This window comes from Apodemus sylvaticus, chromosome 15, assembly GCF_947179515.1.
Source record: "Apodemus sylvaticus chromosome 15, mApoSyl1.1, whole genome shotgun sequence".
In the NCBI taxonomy this organism is placed as follows: Eukaryota; Metazoa; Chordata; class Mammalia; order Rodentia; family Muridae; genus Apodemus; species Apodemus sylvaticus.
In genome coordinates, this window is record NC_067486.1 from 67,177,768 (window position 1) to 67,201,437 (window position 23,670).

General features: G+C 42.5%; 1 protein-coding gene across 6 annotated transcripts in view; it reads right to left on the reverse strand.

Annotated features, from left to right (window-relative positions):
* Znf148 (zinc finger protein 148) overlaps positions 1-22,901 on the reverse strand; it is a 120,058-nt gene extending 97,157 nt beyond the window's left edge. Inside the window, exons 1-2 of one of the 6 annotated variants that reach the window (XM_052158001.1) lie at positions 22,674-22,901; positions 2,729-2,863 (exon numbers count right to left, since the gene is read on the reverse strand). The gene's annotated coding sequence lies outside the window, so the exon portion shown is untranslated. Of the gene's footprint in view, positions 1-2,718; positions 2,864-7,483; positions 7,610-21,830; positions 22,150-22,673 lie in introns of those variants that run through there. The other 5 variants (XM_052158000.1, XM_052157999.1, XM_052158004.1 and 2 more) reach the window with 5 other exon arrangements.
* Positions 22,902-23,670: the final 769 nt, after the last annotated feature.

The window sequence follows — 23,670 nt, forward strand, 5'->3', positions numbered from 1 at the left end:
CTGAGAACAAAATGCTCAATAAAATAAGGCAACCACAGATGGTCAGATGGTGTACGACCCACCATGAGGGATCTAAGGAACCACAGAAGAAAGGCAGTGTGCGTGCAGGCCGACAGGGGGCCAGGAAGTACAAACAGGGGCTCTGCTACACTGAAATTCTAAAATTTCAGTGCTTAAAAGTGCAAAGCTTCTGGACTCTGCTTTACAGCACTGCTTCTAGTTAATTTCATACTCTGTAATTGAAAGCATAGGTCTTATTACACTATGTTTTTTTTAAAATCAAAAATCTTAGGTGTTGTACTTCAAAGATACCATCAAGAGAGTGAAGACAACCTTTACAGTGAAGTATGTGCAAACCTGCAAACCATGGCCTGAGATCCAGAATATACAAAGACTCTGAGCCCCAGGCATCAAAAGTATAGGAGGGAATTCTCTAAGTTCTGCAACAGATAGTAGCTGTTTGGTTTCTTTCAACTTGACACAAACCAAAACAATCTAGGAAAAGGGAATTTTTTTTAAAAAAGATTTATTTATTTATTTTATGTATACAAGTACACCATAGCTGTACAGATGAGCAACATCTGTGAGCAACATGTGGTTGCTGGGAATTGAACTCAGGACCTCTACTCGCTCTGGCCCAAAGATTTAATTATTGTTATATGTAAGTACACTGTAGTTGTCTTCAGACACTCCAGAAGAGGGCTTCAGATCTCATTACAGATGGTTGTGAGCCACCATGTGATTATTGGGATTTGAACTCAGGACCTTCGAAAGAGTCGCCAGTGCTCTTAACTGCTGAGCCATCCATCTCTCCAGCCCAGGAAAAGGGAATCTTAATTAAATGAGAAAATGCCTCCATAAGATTAGCCTGTGGGGCAAGTCTGTGGGGTATTATCTTGATTAATACTAATGTGAGAGAGCGCCCCTCTTGGCAGCTGGTCCAAGATCGTGTAAGAAAACAGGCTGAGCAAACTGAGGAGCAAGCCAGTAAATAGCATTCCTCCCAAGTCTCTGCTTCAGCTCCTGACTTGGCTCCTGCCCTGACTTACTTCCCTGTCGATGGAGCATATCCTAGAGTCCTTTCCTCCCCAAGTACCTGCTGGTCAGGGTATTTCATCATAGCAATAGAATAAGAAACCAGCCTTTAAATCAACTCAAGTCTGGAGATAAGCTGTTTTATCTTAAATGTCAAATGTCTCAGTCCAATTATTTTGCTGAAGCTTCTCACTGACTCAGAAAAACAGAATCACTGGCTTACTACAAAAGACAGTCATTAAACATCAGATGAGACAGACACATATGCACGAGGACCATGGGAAGAATGGCCTTACAGCCTTGCTCTCTCAGAGAACTACAGAACTTACAGATGGTGACAAAGGAAAAACTTGAGAACTGAAGCAAAGAGCTATAGAGCTTGGCACCAGAGGCATGCCACCCTCCATGAATGAAAATAAATCAGAGCCGGGCGGTGGTGGCACACGCCTGTAATCCCAGCACTCTGGGAGGCAGAGGCAGGCGGATTTCTGAGTTCGAGGACAGCCTGGTCTACACAGTGAGTGCCTGGACAGCCAGGGCTATACAGAAAAACCCTGTCTCGAAAAAAAAATCCAAATCAAAACAAAACAAAAAAAAAAGAAAGAAAGAAAATAAATCAGAACTAATCAAAATTAAAGACCTTATCAAGATGACATTTCTAAGATCATTTTTAAAAGCAGTCTACTCTGCTTACAGACAGAACGTATCTGTAAAACACATCTAACTAACAAAGTCTTAAACAGGTGGTGATGTGCACCTTTTAATCCAGGCATTCAGGAGGCGAGTCTCTATAAGTTCACAGTCAGCCTGGTCTATAAGTAAGTTCCAGGACTGCCAGGACTACACAGGGAAACCCTGTCTCCAAAAACAAAAGCAAAACAAACAAAAAACCAACAACAAAAGGTCTTAAATAAAAACTATTCTATAAAGAATTCCTGGGGCTGGAGAGATGCTCAGTGGTTAAGAGCACTGACTGCTCTTCCAGTGGTCATGAGTTCAATTCCCAGCAACCACATAGTGCCCTCTTCTGGTGTGTTAGCAATAGGATACTCATATAAATTAAATAAATAAATCTTTAAAAAAAATTCTCAAAACTCAACAGTAAATAAGCAAATTATTCTGATTTAACAAAAGATATGAAGCATTTCACAAAAAAAATCTGAAGAGAATAAAAACAAAAAGATGATCAAAACAATTAACCATCACAGCAAGGAACTAAACACACACTACTTAGCACACAACTCAACAATCTCACCACTGAACACCTATTTCAGGGGGAAAAAAGGGTTTATTTACATAAAATTTTCATATTTCCTGCACAAATTTTCACTAGCCCTTGGTTTACAATGGAAAACTTTAATATTCTACAGGGCTCAGGGACGACTCAGCAGATAAGACTCTGTAAACACAAAGACCTGAGTTCAAAATCTCCAGAACTCATATAAAAAGCCAGGTGTGCAGTAATCCTGGCCCTGTAGGGGTGGGGTGGGGGTGGGGTGGGGGTGGAGAGAGGACTGCTAGTCACCAGCCTAGCTGCAGCAAAAGACCCTGCCTCACCAAAATGGGACAAAGAGCAACAAGAAGGGTTGTCCTCCCTCTGGCTTCAGCACGTACACACGCACATGCACCACAAACAAGCCCTCAACAGGGAAAAGGTTACACAACATGTCTACTTTAACTTACCACTACATACCACGGAAATGGAAAAAACATTGAGCGAGGGAACAGGCCAGGAGTCAGGGAGCTACGTAGTGAAGGGACTATCTCAGGGTGTGGCAAGAGTGGTGACTCAAGTTTTCTATCTTCACTGTAGTGGCTATATACATTTCTACATGAGAAAAAAAAAAAACGGCACAAAATTATACATACAAGCAGTGTATCTAAAAATTGTAAAACAAACAAGCAAACAAAAAATTACAAATTTAGTGCTCTTATCAACGGAAAAAGTCCCTCTACTGATTTTCTGGGTTTGGAACCTTACAAAATGTCTGGATGAAGAAAGCACAGCATTCTTTCTGGTTTTGTCTTGTTTTTGAGACAGAGTCTGATTTTGTAGCCCTGGCTAGCCTAGATATTGCTAAGATAGCCGAGGTTGGCCCCAAAATCAGAGAAATATGTCTGCTTCTTCTGACTGCTGAAATTAAAGGTGTGAGCCACCACACCCAGTTGCACAGCCACTTCCTATAATTTTTCAAAATAAAGTTATCCTAAAAATAGCAAGAGTTGTGGGGCCAGCAGCTTTGGCAAGTAAAAAGCACTTGCTGCCAAGCCTAAGGACCTGGGAGTTTGATCCTTGGGACCACACAGTAGGTAGAGGGCGAGACTGAGCTCCTGGAAGCCGTCATCTGACCAACAGGTAAACCAGGGCAATGGGCATATGTGTGCTGTGCGCACGGACACGGACACACAGACACACACTCCCCCCCTCCCCAGGGCACTCCCCCCCCCCCCCCCCCCCCCCCGTCTCTGTCTCTCTCTGTCTCAAAAGTAAATAAACAAAATACTAAGAGGAGAGGTAGGGAGATGACTCAGTAGTTAAGTGTTTGATACAAAATCACTAGGACTGGCGTTCAGATCCCAGCATCTATGTAATAAGCTACAAATACCTATCAACTCCAGCTCCAAAGGATCTGACGACAATCTTCTAGCCTCTAATATACAAGCATATGCACAAACTCCCAAGATGCATACACACACACAAATAGAGAAAATCTTAAAGAACTCCATAAGGAAGAGGCAGGAGACAGAAGAGGTGCAATCTAAACGGAACAAGCATGGCCAACTGCTAACCGTGGAGCTTTGCTTCCTTCCCTCTATGTAAATCTGTCTACACCATCCATAAAACCCTAAGAAAGTCATTCCATCTATAAAACAAAGTGTTAACAAGAGTTTTCTTGTTTCTCTTTTTTTTAAACATGTATTTCAATCCTGAAAAATAAATGTGGGCTGGAGAGATGGTTCAGCGGTTAAGAGCACTGACTGCTCTTCCAAAGGTCCTGAGTTCAAATCCGGGCAACCACATGGTGGCTCACAACCATCCGTAATGAGATCTGATGCCCTCTTCTGGGGTGTCTGAAGACAGCTACAGTGTATTCACATATAATAAATAAATAAGTCTTTAAAATAAATAAATAATCTGGGCTCAGTGGATAAAGGCACTTCCTGTATGTAAATCCCAACAACTTAAACTCAATCCCTTCTAACTAGGCAAGAGAAGAGAACTGACTCCACAAAATTGTCCCCTGGCCCTACACACACCATGGCACCACATACAGATCATGTACATTTCATTTATACAATAATTAAATTTTAAAAATAAAGTAACACAAAATGATTTTCACCAGGTATTTTGCCCTTTCTGTTTGTGTGTGTGTGTGTGTGTGTGTGTGTGTGTGTGTGTGTGTGTTCTGGTTTTGGTTTGGTTTTGGTTGGGAATGTTTTTAAGCATCATAATGGGAAAGATTTAACATAAAGAACCTTACTGATAAGTCTTCCTCTAACAATACACTGCTTACATTATATGAAACCAGTTCATTAAATATCCAATTTATGAGCCAGACATGGCTACCTTTAATCCCACCCCTTGGGAGACAGAGGTAAGAGGATCTCTGTAAGTTCAAGGCCAGTCTGGTCTACTGAGTTAGTTCCAGGACAGTCAAGGCTAAACAAAGAAACCTTGCCTCAAAAAATATATAATTATAATAATAGTATAATACCTATATTACATATAATATACATATTACATGATACATAATATATTATGTGTATTTAATACAATATATACTGCATGTATAATATACAAAATATATAATATACAAGATATATAACATATATTATATATGAATATAATATGTATATATACCAATTTATGTTATATTCAACTCCATTCCTAAAACTCCAAAATAATTTTTCTAAATTTACCCAAAAATACCTTGCTAGGGAAGATTTACAAACAACAGTCATTAATACAGTGATCCTCACAAAACAGGAAAAAAATGGATATGCTCAAAATATCCTAAGATGTTTTAATAAGTCTAGCTTCCGGTTAGTTTTGTCTACTAAACTCAGCATGTTAGCATGCACCTGTAACCCCAGCTACTCAGAAGGGCGGGGTCAGTGGCTGGCAGAGGCCGGAGGGCTACCTGGGTCTAGAAGCTACAGACCTGTTGTAAATAAGAAGAGTAAACAAAAAGGAAGGAACAGAGGAAGAAGGGAGGAGGAGGAGGAAGGGAAGGGAAGGAGGAAGGGAGGGAGGGAGATGAAGGAGGGAGTAAAGAGGGAGAGAACAGAGCAGCACAAAGAGGGGAAAAGGAATTTTTGCCTAGGTTATAATTTACTTTAAGTGATCTTGTTTTAAACTTGTGTATGGTTTAACTTTTTGAACATTTTTTAAAAGGGGCCTGGGGGAGATGACTCTGAGAATAAAGCATGAATCTGAGTCCCCAGCACTGCCCAGGTTAATGCACACACTGGCAGCAGCCTGTCCAAACTCATTCAAAGACTCTATCTCAAAAAGCAATGAAGAGCTCAGGGAAGGGATCACACACCATTAATGCATATGTACAAATTATCAAAAGGAAATATTGAAAACTGCACAATGATTACAATTCAATGAAGAATTCAACAAATACAAACAAATATGAAAAATAACAATAATTTGATGGATACTAAAAAGGAATACTTCTTGCCATGGAAGTGATAAAGTTTCTTAATTTGATTACTTTAATTATGTCAAGATAATAGTCTTTCCCTTGGAGGTGATTAAAAATAATTCCAATAAAATAAGCAAATTTAAACTAGAGCTGGGCAGTGGTGATGCAGGCCTTTAATCCCAGCACAAGGGAGGCAGAGTTGAAATCAGTCTGGTCTACAGAGCAAGTTCCAGAACAGCCAGGCTACAGAGATACCCAGTTTCAAAAAACAAAAACAAAAAACAAACAATACAAAACCCAACCAAATAGTGTAATAATAGCCTATCAAGCTGTGCAGAGAGACTGGAGAGATGGTGCCACAGATAAGAACAGGTGCCGCTCTAAAGACCCAGGTTCAATTCCCAGCACCTACATGGCAGTTCACAATCAGCTAGAACTCCAGTTCCACAGTCCCGACACCCCAGCCTCCCGTACACATTCATGCATGCAAAACACCCATACACGTAAAAAATTAATTTTTAATTAAAAACTTTAATAATTTTAAAAGCTGTGGGAGATATACATAAATGTTTCTATCTGTACCTTGTAAAGCATCCTGCATAAGAAGGTGCAAGGCTTTCTTTTCTTCTTTGTTTTGAGGCAGTCTGGCTGTCTAGCTTTCACTCACCTGGAAGTGGGGATTCTCCTGCCTCAAGGCCCCTGGACTCTAGCATCCCAGCCCTGGGCAAGGACCAGGCAGGAAGATTTCAAACAGAGATTACTATTAACACAATTCCTTTTCTCCCTGGCATTTCTTCTGAAAAGGCTAAGCATTCAAATTACTTGTAACCACTGAAAATATCCACATGAAAAACACACCCACCCAGTTAAATGCCAAGTATCTACATCCATCTATTTAATCAAATTCAAATGTAGCACAAATCCCATAAAAGGAATTAACACTGAGGAATATTCAAGGCCTTTGTTGATTTTTTTAAAGGCCAAAGAAATTCCACGTAAATGAATTACTCTTAAGCTTACACATTTCAACAATAAACTAAACATTGCCACATTCATGTTTCTCAGCTTTTTAATGCTTACTATAAAACCAACTCAGCCATATTTCCCTCCAAACAAATAAATAGCCAGTTTCATTAGTCTATTCTTGGATAGGTCACCAGACTGGGAATAAGAGACCCAGTCTATTCCCAGCTGCAAACGCACTGGTAATCTCAAACACTATGCACCCACGCTGGGGTTCTATACTCACAGCATACTAATAATACTATCCGGAAATTCAGAGAAAACTGGGGTCTGCCTCGGACACCCAAAAGGGCAATTGCTAACATATTTTTAGATTTATTAGCTCTAAAATCCTGAATAACTTACTTAAAGTAAGATTTAACACACTTGAAATTTCAAATCCACGTTTATCACTGCTCACCACAAGATTAGTAAGTCTTTTTAAAATCATGCCTGATTTTTCAAAGTCCCAAATAAGAAATTGAACAAGTCATAATTATTACATAAAAGACAAATGCAAGCGGGAGTGGAGGGCTTCCAATTTGCATTTCCTAACATTATTTTTGAGTCTACTACATATGCAGCCGTTCTCTGTCACTGGAAAAAGGACTTTGCAGTCTAGTCTGGAGAACAAAGTTTGCCCCACAGTCTACCCCTGGAACGTCCTCGGGAGAGTCTCACCACTAACCTCGCAGGTTTTACCAGCACAACCAACATAAGGACTGCGGCACACATGCTCTGCTTAAGTCCAAGTTTTAAACAAAGTAGTCTTGTAGACCAAGTTCTAGCCTGACCTTCTCACGAACCATAAAGCTGTAGCACAGGACAGCGAACAGGACGAGTAGCAGCCCCTGGCCCGCGGCGCCCTACTGGAACAGACACTGTACGGGGCACACAGGCAGCCTGGCCCAGCGCGCTCCGCTAATCCGGAAGCAGCAGAGAGGCCTCGGGCGCACGCGCCCCACACAAAAGGCTCCGCCTCCCTGCTCTCTCACTCCCTCGCTGACGCCAAGGGGCCTTCCTTGGCCGCAAGCGTGTGGATCCCGCGGGCCCTCGGCTCGGCTCAGCTCGGCTCGACTCGGCTAGGATCGGATCAGATCGGCTAAGCTAGTTCGGCTCGGCTAGCTCGGATCGGATCGGATCGGCTTGCCTCGACTGTTCAACTCCGTTAGGCCAGGCTCACCAATCTGTCCAGAGCGCCAAAAGCCCAGGAGACTTTAGGACTCCATATTCCCGGGTATTTAAAATGAAAACTGTGTGGCTTCAGGAACTCTGGTAAAAAATCTGCACCCTTACAAACTGAGCTGTCATCAGAAGGTACCAGGCACGTGGCAGAACACCGCCTTAAGTAGGAAGAAACTTTTCAATAACTTCCTTCCTCTTCTTCTCTATTCTTTATCCCTTAATTTTCTCATTTCAGTCTTCCCTTCCTCTGGTTTCAACTTAGGAACTGTATTTTTTCCTTAAGGAATTTTTCTGTAACCCATCTTTCCACTTACTGTTTTGAAATTTACCTAACAAGTTACCTAAGTCTCTTCCACAACACTCCCACTTTGCTATTCAAAAGTCTCACCAAATTAAACTTTTATAGTTTGTACCAACCAGCTCCTGCCAGGTAACTCACAGACTCCTCAATCACTCGTTTCTCTGCTCTGGTCCATCATTCTCTCAACTTGGAAGTTGATATTTCTAAGCCCAACATGTTCACATTCAATGAAATTACTCCAGGAGTCACTTTTTGTTGTTGTTGTTGTTGTTTGTTTTTTGGTTTTTTGGGTTTGTTTTTTCCGAGACAGGGTTTCTCTGCATAGCCCTGGTTGTCCTGGAACTCACTCTGTAGACCAGGCTGGCCTCGAACTCAAAAATCCGCCTGCCTCTGCCTCCCAGAGTGCTGGGATTACAGGTGTGCGCCACCACCAGCCGGCTCAGGAGTCACTTTTAAAAATCCATTTTCTAGTCTGGCCCAGCCCTTCTTTGTTCTTGTGACAGACAGTACTAGGGATAGGCAGGAATCCGAGACAAGCACTCCACCACTGAGTGCTTCATCCAATCACTTCATCTCCAACTCTGCCCTCAACAATTTAACATAAATCTTTAAAAATATTTTCTAAGCTGGTGGCGGTGGCATGCACTTTTTAATCGCAGCACTAGGAAAGCAGAAAGGCAAGTGGATCCCTGTGAGTTCAAGGCTCTACAGACAAACAAAAATTCTAAGAGGTCATCTGAACCACTCATCCCCCAAACCCACAGCAATGTGGAGGCAGCTCCTCAGTTACGCTCTAACCTCTATCTATATGCAACACATACATACGCTAATAAATATTTTTTTAAAAAAAATTTAAATCCTTGATAGTATAAAGGAAAAAGTAACAAAATAAAATTTGACACAAATGAGTACTATTACAGAGCTAGACTGGCTAAGTTTGGAAGCAGAAATCCAAGCAAATAAAAGGTCTGGTGTCAGTCTTAACCATCATTAACCATGGTTAAGTATACAGACGATAACGGATTTCTTTAGGTGGCAAAGTTTCCATTTAAGCTATATTTTGTCTTTAAGATTAGCAAGACAATGCCTTAAAGATGTTCAATAGATAAGACTAGAATATACATGTACAAAATTATCAAAAAAATTAAAGAAATAGAAACAAGCCAAGAAAACATATTTAGAATTGTGTGAGGGAGGCATCTATACATTGGTAATAAATGGGAAGCAAACTCCTAAAACTAAAAGGTCCTGAATTCAATTCCCAGCAACTACCTAGTGGCTGACAACCACCCTCTTCTGGTGTGTCTGAAGACAGTGACGGTGTACTCACGTACATAAATGAATCTAAAATAGAAAGTATATGGTATAAGTAAGGTATGGAATGCCCATAGCCTCAGCCACTGAGGAGAGAAAGGCAGGTCTGAGACACAAGGATCACAGTTTTGGGCCAGCTTAGTAAAAGATAAAATTGTAGCTCTTATTTAAAAGCTAAAAAATAAATAAATAAAAAGATTAAAAATGAGATAAAAAGCATGGCATAGCAAGGGGGCAGGCATTTTAAGTTCCTCAGCAGGATGGCTGAGTGCTCCTTTCCTCCCACGGCCATCCCGGCTCTCACTAAGTACAGTGGTGGTTCCTGGTCAGCACATCTTCTCCAGGTTGCTCTCCTGTAAGCTGCTCTTCCCTCCCCTCCTCGCTTTAATTGTAATCACCCTCAGGTCCTCTCTGACTTCCTGTCTATGCATTTAACCCAGTGGTTCTCAGTGTCCCTAATGCTGTGACCCTTTAACACAGCCTCATGTTGTGATGATCATAACATTATTTTCGTTGTTACTTTGTAACTAATTTTTCTGCTGTTATGAATGGTAATGTAAATACTTTTGGAGGCAGATGTTTGTGGGAAGAGTCCCGACAGGCTGAGAAGCACTGATTTAACTAACTTCTATTGACTTATCTATCAACTTGTCTATATTCTGACTGGGGATGTGGCTCAGTAGCTAGAGTGCATACCTAGCATGCACCAAACCGTGGGGTTTGGGCCAAGCACCACATAAAACCACACGTGGTACACAAACCTGTAGGCTTAGCACTTGAGAGATAGAGGCAAGAGAATCAGAAGTTCAAGATCTTCAGCCAGATAGCAAGTTCAAGGATAGCCTAGACTACTACTGTCCATCTCTCAAAAAAGAAAGAAAAACAAACAAACAGGGGAAGGCCTTGGTCCATGCTGTAGAGTCAGCAAATACAAGCGTTTCCTCTCTCTCATCTTTGATATACTTCTACTTCATTTTTTTCTTTTTTTTTTATTGTTTCAAAAGTATTCTCTTTTCCAGTTTCTACTTCATTTTTAATGTTTCCTTTCTAATCCACATCTCTCTCAAATAAGTTTATCTGAATATTACATATGAAGGTTTGATTCTACAAATGTTACTTTGCACAGAAAAATCAAAGAGCTGGTGTCAATAACAACTGTTTCTCTCAATCCCATACCTCAAGGAGACTTTTCACCTCTTGACCAAACTGCTGTGACCACTTCCTCTTCTTAAACTCACCCTTCACTGCATAAACTGCTTCAAGTCTAAAGCACCTTCTCCTCCTCAGCCTGATAACTATCTTTCTGCTTCTATCACTAAAGGATTGCTGGGTCGTTCCCACTATGCACTGCATCCTCCACAGCGTCCACCCATCTCTGAAATATTTCCTCCAAGGGCTTCAAATCTGCCTTGTTCTAGATTAGCCATTATTCTCAATGAGCTCAACAATATGCTCAAAAACTTTCATCAATACCTTCCTCATTTCCTAAAGATAGCCCACATCAGCTACCCGTGTGTGTGTATGTAAGTATGTATGTATACACGTATACACACACACACACACACACACTAGAAAACAACCCTAACAGTGTGCTTCGGGACTTCAAAGATTCTCTTTTCTTAGCCACAACCATGTATATAGACATGGACATGGATATGGACACCTCGTCTTTTTGAGACAGGAGCTTGCAATGTACCTTGGGCTGGTTTTGAACTCTCGGTCTTCCTGCCTCAGTTTACCAATTACTGGTTCCATCGTGCCTTGCTTTATCCCTGCTTTTTCCTAGCATTCAGCTTCACTTACTCCCCACACACAATGACTAGCCATCCCTCAGTGCTGCTCTCCTCAGAACACCACTGTCTTCTACTACACTGTGTGTCTCCTCCGTGAGTCTGTCCTCACCTGCTTTCTCCACACTCACACACTGGGTACAGCAGCAGAAAGCCATTGAATCTTCCAACGTTTATTCTAAATACAACTATTCATCCCATCAACTAATCTAAAGCATTTCCATACTTAAATGCTTAATCCCACTCAAATGCTCACGCCCGTCCATGAAAATCTCAGATCATACCTTTGGCACCTGTAATCCTCTTTACAGCTTCTAAAATGCTCTATCTTCCTTCTTCCATCTGTTACGCACTGCCTCCAGTTTCAGAATAAAGCACCCATGGTTCCTAAAGTTAACTCAATACAACTCCTACATCCAGTTTCCATCTCTCTTAGCACACCGGTAAACTACATGCATTCCTCTTGCTGACAGCACAACAGCCCTCAGTCACTTTTTATTCCTACTATTATTACCGCCGTCTTCTATCCTCACCACTTCACACTCTGCCACAGCCTGTAAATGTCTTCCAGTTGTGTCTCTATCACACAAGGAAAATGTCTTAAGACTCCATTCCTAGCTGGGCAGTGGTGGTGCACGCCTGTAATCCCAGCACTCTGGGAGGCAGAGGCAGGCGGATTTCTGAGTTCGAGGCCACCCTGGTCTACAGAGTGAGTTCCAGGACAGCCAGGGCTATACAGAGAAACCCTGTCTCGAAAAAAACCAAATCCAAAAAAACCAAAAAAAAAAAAAAAACCTCCATTCCTAAACCCTCTTCTTACTTCCCCAAGCAAAACTCATCAATGAAAACAAACTTTCATCAATGGTGCCCCATTATATCTTAAGTCAAGTTAAAGTTCCTTTGAGTTCCTCAAGTTACAGACTATTCAATTGTCCAACAATTGTAAAATAGGTAAAGACACTATGGAAAAGTGACATAGAAGACCTAAGGAAGAACGAAAACGAATAAATCATTGCTACATGCAACAGAAATGATGCATGGCCATGATTTGAGCAAAAGAAAACAGACAGAGGTAAGACTAATATTTGTAAGAAGTTCAAAGTCATACAGAACTACACTGTTACAAAGAGATTAAAATAATAATTGTGGTTTGGAGAAGATATCTTTCTGCTTCGAGGTAACATATGGGCAGCTTATGTGAATAGAAGAAATGTTAGAAACCTCTTATATATTAAGCTAGGAGGTAGCCATATAAATAAATATGTAAATAAATAAAAATAAGTTTTAAAACATATTATCCTGTGCCTTTAGGATAGAGCACTTTACTGGGCATATTTCAATAAATAAAAATGTTCTAATCCACTTTGGTCTGGATTTGGAGCTCTCCCTGCTACTATTTTCTAGCTTTCTTTCTTTCTACTCCTCAACAAGAACAGTAATTATAGATAATTTATACCACCAACCCCTAAACACATCCAGAACTGTCACCTCCATTACCCTCATCATCTATACTGATCTATACAGTCTTCCCATCTTCAAGGTCTAAGCTACGCACCAATTCCTCCAGGAAGCCTGACCAAAGCTGTCAAATTACTTGTGTCATAGGCAGATGCATATATTTTTTTCCTAGATAAATTCTTAAAGAAAATGGATCATGTGTTCATAAACATAGATGCCTACCATAAAATCATACAGTGTGAATGTACAAAGATTCCTAAGGAAATTCTGGAAGTCCATCAAAAATACCCTATAATCTAACCCTCCCATCCCAGTTTGCATATTTAATCATACATCAAATTATTAAACTCTTACTACATGAAACTGTACATAGTAATGTTCCCCACTATTCTACCCAAAAATGCAATCCAATTGAAGGTGCTGTCATCTGAATTGAGCTGCAAAGTGTCTCCACTGCAGTCTCCCTGCTACCCACTTGTTTCTAATACTGCTGCTACTAAGTCAAGCCCTCCTGAACTAACCATCTTCTCACCTCCCAGCACACTGCCCCAGTGCCATATGGAATATCTATTGTCAGATTAAATAAGCCTAGGGACATAACTCACCGGTAAAGCACTTGCCTAGGATAGTGGAAAAGAAAGAAATGTCAATCTGTCTAATATATAGTTCTTGACAATTCGCTACTCAAAATTCTATAGCTACACATCAATGATATGTTAACATACTCCAATGTTACTGCTAACATACTTTCACCATCAAATTCCCACAATAACCTTAGTCAGAAATTATCATCAATTTCCTGATGAGAAAGTATAGATTCAGAAATAATTCTCTACAATCATAGAATGGGTAAATTACAAGGGCTAAGACAAAAAGACAACTTCTGTTTGCTTACACAGCACAAGATTAACTCACCAAATACAAACTATTTATCATCCATATTCTACCCAATTCATACTAATTTCCTACTTTAAAAACACAATATACTGCACTCATGAATTAGCCCTCTGGACTTAAACTGCACAGGTTATGACTATCTAGCAATTCCTAAACCCATTTCATGCACGAAAATTATGCTCCTAACCTCCTAAGCCAGGCTTTTTGGGGGATGGTACTTTTCTGGGCAGTGTGGCTCATACCTCTCATCAAGGTACTCAGGAAGCAGAGGCAGGAGCCAGGGCTATACATAGTGAGACTATGGGAGGTGAAGGCTGGAAAGATGGCTCAGCCATTAAAAGCTAGGCTCCCAACCAAAAATAAAATAACATAGCATAACATAAAACAAAACAAAATAAAATAAAGGGAAGGTGGAAGCCAGAGGGGTGCTCAGAAGTCAGGGAGCAGGCTGTTCTTCCAGGTGCCCTAGGTTCAATCCCCACACCTACACAGCAGCTCCCACCTGTCTCTAGCTCCAATCCCAGGGGATCTGATGCTCTCTTCTGACCTCCAGGGGCCTGCATGAACATGGTACAGACACGCATGCATACAAAGACACGCATGCAGACAAAAACACCCATGCACACAAAACAATGAAGGAACTTTCTAAAACGAGAATTGTATATACTATAACAGCATCCACTTTGGTAAAAATGGTTTTAGTTGTATTATGAATTTTTTGTTTTACATATACGCATATTCATATACTCAAGTATTAACTAAGATATATCTTGTATTTCTTACTATTGGTCATCATGTAAATACCATACCATTCCTCATAGATCTTAGATATCTCATCTCCAATCTCTCCAACTAAAATGCCCCTTTTAAATTATTTTATGTATATATTTTTTTTCTTTTTTGAGACAAGGTTTTGTTATGTATCCCAGACAGACTCTGGTAAACGAAACTGTCCCAGAAAACTAGATCCTCCTGCCTCTGTCTCCAAGTACTAGAGTTACCAATCCACACCATGACACCAGGCTTTCAAATTCCACTTCTGCAGCACTGCAATGCAGTCCCAGGTTCTTCCAATCAAATATATTCTTACAACTTGAGTACAGTGGACATTTTCTTATGCCACACTTTGCAGTTTGTGGCACACTTGTGATCGCTGTGTATTTGTGCACAAGTCTGGCTCCCTCAGAACATAACTTCCAAAGGGTTAACTCTTGATGACATCTAACAATGCTTTTATGTAAGTGAAAATCATGCAACAAATGTTCTGAAAGCCTTATCTATAAACTTCTGTTCACTCATGCTTCAAGTGGTCTTACCGTCTTCTCCCTCAAAACAGCCTTTCAAACAAGCCTCTTTACCTCCCTCCATCAGCTCTCCACTCCTAATCAAACCTAACCTACCATGATCATTCCTTCTTTCAGAATCACTTTTCTCCCCAGTCTGATTCTCTTCTACCTTAGTTCTCATTCTCAGCATCTAAACCAATCAATCTCCTTTTGGAGGCAGGAGGTGAGAAGGTAGCTTTCAAATCAGCTTCTCACACTGTCATCCTAGCTAGCCTGGAACTTGCTATTTAGACCAAGCTGCCCCTCAAACTTGCAGCAATCCTCCTGCTCTGTGTGCCAGGATTACAGGCATGAGCCCCCAGCCATACTGACCAGTTTTATACTTATATTTTAAAAGATCCAATTAAAGCTAGTGAGATAGCTTGGCAGGTAAAGGCATCAGCTGCCATGTCTCACAAGCTGAGTTCAATTCCTGGGACCCACAAGATTAGAAAGAACCAATTCCTGTAAGTTGTCCCATGACCTCATCATATACTGTGGCATGGGTATCCACATGCATGGACACATCACAATAAATAATTTTTTAAAAATTTAAAAATCAATTCCTGACATCTTAGTTACTGAACTGTCCCACAACTGTTATTCTCATCTCATAGAAAAAAAAGAGAAAAAACTCAGTTTTTAAAAATTTTTCTCAAAATGAGTTATATCAAATTATTTGGGATTTGGGGTAAAGAGGGACACAGTCTCATACTGTAGTTATGGCTGACTCAGAATTCAAAATCTTCTTGCCTCACCCTCCTCTTGTACTAAATTTACAGACCAGTGTCATCACTGGTGGCTAAATCAGATTCTTTGTGTTATCTGTTTTAGTATGAGTGAATGTGTATTGATTGTGTGCATGAAAATGTGTGTGCATAGTGTATGCAAACATGTTTGTACAGGTATGTGCTTGAAGGCCAGAGAAAGAGGACATGGAGGGTCCTGCTCCCTGCTTTATTCCCTTGAGCCAAGGTCTCAGTGAATCTGCAACTGCTTAGGCATGCCAGTCTCTGCCTACCCCAATCCCACCACTAGCCTACACACAGTACTGGGGTTACAGGCACAGGTGCAACCACTTGGCCTTTTCTATGGATCCTGAGGATTTAAACTCAAGTCCTGATGACTGCACTGCAAGGGCTCTTACCCAGAGACATCTCCCTAACCCTTAAATCAGATTCTTAAAACAGCTAGAGATAAGAAAATAGAAAGCGAAACCAGTGTCCTTCTCCAGACCAGATTAAACCACTCCCTGATTAAATAAGGCCCTTTAATCTTACCCCTTCAAGGCTTATGCAGGATTAGAGCTCCAATCTAATCTATTCCACTTTCTTCCACAAATGCAGAGTATCCAACCAAATACCCTTTTGTCCTCCAAGCTCTCCAACTCAAAACCAGATACACTCTAGTGTCACTTTGTTCTTTGAAACAAGGTTTGCCAGGCAACGGTGGCTCACGCCTTTAATCCCAGCACTTGGGAGGCAGAGGCAGGCGGATTTCTGAGTTTGAGGCCAGCCTGGTCTACACAGTGAGTTCTAGGACAGTCAGGGCTATACATAGAAACCCTGTCTCAGAAAACAAACAAACAAACAAACAAAAAGGAAACAAGGTTTGCTATATAGACCTGGCTGTCCTAGAGCACCCCATATGAACCAGGATGACCTGAGAGACTCTGAGAGAGTCTCCTGCCTCTGCCTCCAGAGTGCTTCGACTAATAATGCCTTCTAGCAATCATCATTCAACAGATATTTATTAAAAGGCAAGCTGTTCAGTTTCTTCAAAGATTAAATAAAGTCATAGTTCTAGAACAGGTTACAACCTAATCAGAATTTTCAAAGAGAAGGCAAAGGAGAAAACTGATATAAATGAATATGCAAAGAGTTAGGCCATAGTTAAGCCAGTAGCAGAATCTTTGCCTACCAAACACAAGACCCTAAATGTAACCTACAATACAAAAGAAAGAGGGGTGGGAATAACGAACAGAAGAAAATAGAATATTCAATATTCACAACAATATGTGAAAGAAATCTTGACATTAATAGTAAGAGGAGTACAATTACTTAAATAAGATTTCCTAAAAGAAATAGAACAGTGTCTTCTTACTCCCCATATCTATATTGCTATCCTCAACTCTATATACAGTTTTGAAAATAGTGACTCCATTCTTTTTACTACTTATTATTATTCTGTATACATGCCACTTGCATGTAGAAGTCAGGGGACAGTTTGCAGGAGTCAGCTCTCCCTTCTACTGTGCAGGTTCCAGGACTTGAACTCAGGTTATCAGACCTGGCAGCAAACACTTTTACCAGCTGAGCAATTTTACCAGCCCTAACGGCTCCATTCTTCTAAATAAGCAACATAGATTTGTCCACCATATGTCCCCACCACTCCATTACTTAATAAATGCATAAAAGTTATAGTGAGGGGCCAGGGAAATGACTCAACAGGAGATGGATTTTACTGTAAAGCCTGATGACCCAAATTTGATCCCACAGACCCACAAGGTAGAACTCACTCAGATAGTTCTCCACACTTAGACCATGGTGCATGTACACGTGTATACACACACACACACACAAACACGTGTATACACACACAATAAATAAGGGCAAGTTAAAAAAAATTATAGTCAGGCATGTAATGTGTGCCTGTAAGCAGAGGGGCAGAGGGATTCCAAGATCTAGGTGAGCCCGGACAATTCAGCAAGTTCCAGGCCAGTGTGGAACTATTTAGCAAGGTCCTATCTCAAATGAGTGAGTGAACACTGCAGACCCCTGGAATGAACATGAAGGGGTCATTTTAACACATTCCCACACTTCGTTAACTAAAACTCCGGAAGGCTATCAAAGAATACTGCAAGCTGGTAGGCAATTCCAAGATGAACAAGCAATTACTACTTTCAAGCAACTGCTCATCTCTAGCCAGCAAAGCTAATGCTGCAAAGATGCTGGTTCCTACAAACCTTGTTTGGGTCCAAGCCTCCCTTTCTCATTTCACCCAATACTCCTCACTACTTTAACAGAACTTTCTTTCTCTCTTTAAAGTTAAAAGTTTAAAGCCTCTTTTAATATAGTGGGAAGTCAAGAGATGCAACCTAAAGTAGTTGGTTTAAAGCCTCTAAACTGAGTTTTTCAGCCTCTAAAACTCAAGGCCTAGGTAGGGCCATCGAGAAGGTTCAGTAGGTGAACGGGCTTTGCTGCTTAATGATGCTGGCTAGCCTGATGGCCCGAGTTCAATCCCTGGAACCTACATAAAGGTTGAAGAGAAAAACTGAACTCTTAAAGTTCTCTGACCTCCACACACACCTTGCTGTACATGTGCCCACACACATGCAATAAGTTCTAATACTTAAATAATTTTTAATATCAAGGTATATCATTTGAAAGTATAAGACAGCTGAGCAGTGGTGGCGCACGTCTGTAATCCCAGCACTTGGGAGGCAGAGGTAGGCAGATTTCTGAGTTTGAGGCCAGCCTGGTCTACAGAGTGAGTTCCAGGACAGCCAGGGCTATACAGAGAAACACTGTCTTGAAGGAAGGAAGGAAGGAAGGAAGGGAGGGAGGAAGGAAGGAAGGAAGGGAGGGAGGAAGGAAGGAAGGAAGGAAGGAAGGAAGGAAGGAAGGAAGGAAGGGTAAGACATCTGATACACGAAACTAACTGAAAATCAGAATGGAGGATGAAAAATAAAAGACATCAATAACATTCATCCATTTCATCAGGGAAAGCTGACTTCTGTAGTCATGATCCAAAGTGATGATGTCATTTTGGTAAAGAGAGAAATGATGGAGCAGAGCACAGCGGCATACTTCCATAAACCAAAGACCAGAAATGATAAAGGCCTACCAACTACTTGGGAGAACCAGTGAAAAACATGAACTACAAAAAAATGAATGTCTGTGATAGAGGACAAATGTGGAGGAGAACATAAGGCAGCAGAAAGATCAATATGAGCAAAGTGATTATATACGTGCATGAAAATGCCAGGCAGTAGCCCGTTATCTTGTATAAAGTGTGGGCTTGGGTTTTTTTTCATAACACAAGGTTTTTCTCTGTAACTGAGGCCTGGTTTAGCCTTGACTGTCCTGAAACTAACTCAGCAAACCAGGCTGACATCGAACTCACAGAGATCCGCCTGCCTCTGCCTCTGCCTCCCAAATGCTAGGTAGGATTAAAGGTGTACTCTACCATGCCCTGCTATGTGTTTATTTTCTTAAGATGGAAGGTAAGAATATGATTAAGAAAAAATTGTGGCCTGGAGTTGTAGCTCAGTTGGTAGTGCTTATCCAGCATGCAAAAAAGTCTTGGGTTCAGCCAGGCTTTTTAAGCCCAGCACTTGTTCCATGCCAGCCTGATCTACATAATGAGTTCCAGGACAGCCAGGGCTACACAGAGAAAACCCTGTTAAAAAAACAAAAACAAAAAAACAAACAAAAAAAGAAAAAAAGGAAAAAGGAAAAAATAAGGTCTGAAGAGAGGTCTCAGTGGTTAAGATCATTGACTACTCTTCCAGAGGTCCTGAGTTCAATTCCCAGAAACCACATGGTGGCTCACAACCACCTGTAATGGGATCCGATGCCCTCTTCTGGTGCGTCTGAAGACAGCTACAGTGTACTCATATACAGAAAATAAATAAATAATTAATTAATTAATTAATTAATTTAAAAAAAAAAAAAAAGGTCCAGGGTTCAGTTCCCATCACTGCAGGAACTAGATGTGGAACTCACACCTGTAATGCCAGAAATCAAAGAGGCAAAAGGCTCAGAAAGTCAAGGTCATCTTCCCTACATACTTCAGAGGCCAGCTTGGGAGACAGAAAGAAACCTTTCTCAAAACAACAAAATGGAACACTGGGCATGGTGCTGATAGCCTGTAATTCCAGCACCTGGAAGGCAGAGGCAGGTGGATCTCTGTTGAGTTTGAGGCTAGCCTGGTCTACAAAGCCAGTTCCTTATCAGCCAGAGTTACATAGTGAGACCCTAACAGGAGGAGGAGACTTGCAGGGCACAGCAGGCAACAGTCTTAGAAAGCAAAACTGCAATGAACAGGGGTTGCTTTTCATTGTTAGTCCCCTCAGAACAGTTTTTTTTTAAATTACATACATAAGGGCTGGAGAGATGGCTCAGCGGTTAAGAGCATTGACTGCTCTTCAGAGGTCCTGAGTTCAATTCCCAGCAACCACATGGTGGCTCACAACCATCCGTAATGAGATCTGATGCTCTCTTCTGATGTGTCTGAAGACAGCTACAGTGTACTTACATATAATAAATAAATAAATCTTTTAAAAAACATTACATACATATTCATATTATTTGCATAAGAAAAACAACATACTGTATTTGGTGCTCTGTAATAAAAGAAATGACAATACACAATACAAGTGCAGCAGAGGAGACCAGAGCCACTAGCACCATGACAATAAAAACTGGTGAATGACATCAAGTAAGCCCTTTTCTTAAAATGACCAAAGAAGCAGTTAATAAGAGTGCTTCCTGCTGTCCCAAAGGGCCCAAGTTCAGTTTCCAACACCCACATCAGTCAGTTCAAAACTGTCTGTCGCCCTGGCTCCAGGGGATCCAACATTCTCTTCTAATCTCCTTGGGTACCTGCACATCCAAGGCATATGTTCACATAGACAAATACATATGCATAAATAAAAATAAAATCTTTTTTAAAGTGATCAAATCTAAATGCACTAACAGGAAAATTTCCAAGTTTTCTTAAAATAAAAATTCCAGTTATTTCGATACGAAAAATTATAATGAAAGAAAGATGAGTGATACCTGAGTTCCCCTTCCCTCTCCCAAATGTCACCCCATTCTCCCCAATATTCTCTTTTCCTTCAACTTTCATAAAAAGATGTCACATTTAAGATACTCATCTTCTCTTCAGTTGAAGTGATATCAAAACACTTTATATAATTTCTCTTAATAACAAAAGGTGAATACTATCCAAATAGAATTTAACTCATTGTTCTATCCCGGCTGTGGCACATGCCTTTAAGGAGGCAGAGGAAGGTGGCCTCCTCTGAGTTCGAGGCCAGCCTGGTATACAACAGCAAGTTCCAGAACAGCCTAAACTCCAGAGAAACCTTGTCTCAAAAAAAGCAAAACAAAACAAAAAGGACCAGACACTGTTCTTACCCAGTGTTCCTTCTTGAAAAATAGGGTCTACTGTGCATTCAGTAAATGCAACAGAAAGAACTTGGGTCTCCTAACAGAGGAACGGTCCCTCCTCATCAGACCTAGACCCCTCCTGCCACTTCAGGTTTCCTTTGGCATCATAACCACTCCTGACCTCCTTATAAGCTAAGATCAACACAGATATTCGAGATCCTCTTTGCCTACACTTTGCTTGCAGATGTTATTTTCTTTAATAACATCATGCCTCCGTGATAAGAGTACATCCGGAACTGTGAATGGAAAAGGATCTCCCGCCAACCCGAGGTATAAAATCAACTCAACTAGACTTCTTTGGGCCACAAATGGATCCTCCAAAGACCAGACTATAATGCACCAACTCTCGACGCGGTCAATTATAATCTTGTGTCCTGCAACCTAGGCTGAAATACAGCACTAGCTCTTCTGGTACCAAATAAGCTAGGCAGTGAAGAAAACCGCCACGCCAAGTAATTCCTATCCCAGTGTCTGCCAGGGCAGTGTTCATCCACCCTCTGGTAACAGACAATACTCCAAATCTGCTAAAATTCTCAACTCCAAGGCCTCAAGAATCCCCATAGGCCAGGAGGTTTCTCAAGGTCTCTTTCGGAGATTTTTCAGTTCACTAGTGCGGCACTAAAATGTCTCAAACCAATCTACAGACTAAGTGACTAATTCTCAATGACCCCAACCAAGCGGGGACCCACACTTACCGGATGTCATCTACTGAAGAGCCCAAACAGGTTCCGAACTAGGCCACTCTGGCCCATCTGGAATAACTCTTTAGACCTTGGGCCAGCATTTGATAATTATGCTACATCTGTCTATTCTATTATGCATTCCCTGCTTCTTCTCCAATATTTAGCACTCCTCTGGCTTCAAAGGCTCTTCCTTCTATCCGTAGAAACTACTCTAGCCGTCTTTCCCTTGCCTTAGAAACGCTCCGGTTCTTTCCATAATGAAACACCTAACATATCTGCACAATGAACACCCCCAGAATCCTCAAGACTGCTCCACAGCCACCCCCGGCATTCCTCCACCTATCCGGCATCTTCCCTCCGGCCCCTTTCTCCCCTTTCGCACTCCCACTATGCTTCCTGCAAGCAATCCCCTTTCAGCAGCCCCTGCCCTTCCCTGCAGCCAAAGAGCACACCGAGGCAGCAGCGGCGACCGAGGCCTGCGGTGCATAAAGCACTGCACCAAGACGGCGGAGAACCCTGGGGTCTGGCCGGCCTCCTCGCCCACAGCCTGGCACCCCGAGGCCTCCCCGCGTGCATCCCACCTCCTTCCTACCCGACACCGGCCGCAGGCCTTGGAGGCCGCCCGCTTGCCTCCGCCGCCCCCGTCATTCTCCGTTCTCCAAGCCCCGACCCACCATCCTCGCGTCCCCCAGCCCCGCGGCCTGCGCCCGCCGCCTCCCGGGCCGCCCCCCGGCCGGCCCGCCGCTCCTGCGGGTCAGACCGTCGCCGCCGCGCTTGTCCCCCCCCCCCCCCCGCGCGCCGCCCCCTCCCCTCCCCCGCCCTCCCGGGCCCGGGCCTGCCAGGCCGAGCGTTTACCGCGGGCTGGCGCCGAGGCGCGCGGTCACTGACTGCAGGCGGCCGCAGCTCCGACCTTCCCACGGGCCCGACGAGGAGGGCGAGGGGGAGGGGAGAGAACTTTTGCTGTGGCAGCTCCGGCGACAGCTCCCACCCCTGCGCCTTTCTCCTCTTCCTCCCCCTCCTCCTCCTCCTCTTCCTCCTTCTCTTCCTCCTCCCAGAGCAGTCGAGAGGCAGACATGGCGCGGCTAGAGCGTCGCCGCGATCGCCGCCGCTGCCGGCGCGGTGCATTGTGGGAAGCCTTGCACACAGGAAGCGCTCCGAGCTGCCCGCCCTCGCCTGGCGGGGAGACCTGGCTGCGAGACCTAGCGTGGCTTTGATTCCGGCGCCTGCGTGTCAGCCGCGCAGCGTGACCGGGGAAGCTGGCCCCGCTCTAGGGGTCCCCCTGATGGGCCTGAAACGAAAACGTTTTCAAATTGATCGGAGCTGAGAAAGCTACTGGAAGGAACGTCCTCCCCTTGAAGCTGGGTGCATGCCTGGCACCCCGAGAAGTGAAAAATGGGGATTAAGTAGCGGCCCAGGCCCTGGGAAGTGGAAGGGGCGGGAACGTAGATGAAGGGTTTAGTCAGGATTTCTTGGATCTTTCTTTTATTCTCTTACCTAGCCTCTCCTCTTTTTCCGGAAGATGCAACCCTGCACCCTTGAAACTAGAAAACCTGGTTGGAGTCTGCAAACCGCGATGCAGGATGTGGGCACCGAGAGCAAGCAAGAGATCCCAGTCAGGACTTCGTTGGGCCCAAACCTCGGTCTCCATGTAGCAGACTTGGTTCTAATCTATAGATACCTAAGGCTGCTTAGTTGACCCATCCTTTGGCAGCCCTTTGATGACCTTCACTAAATCTTGGCCTTTCTTTGGAGTGCCTTCTTTTAACACCAAGGCCCTTAGGTGCCTATACTAAGGGAGGGCTTACAGTTACAGACCTTTGTACCCACACACTAGTACAAGGTCAGCTAGGTA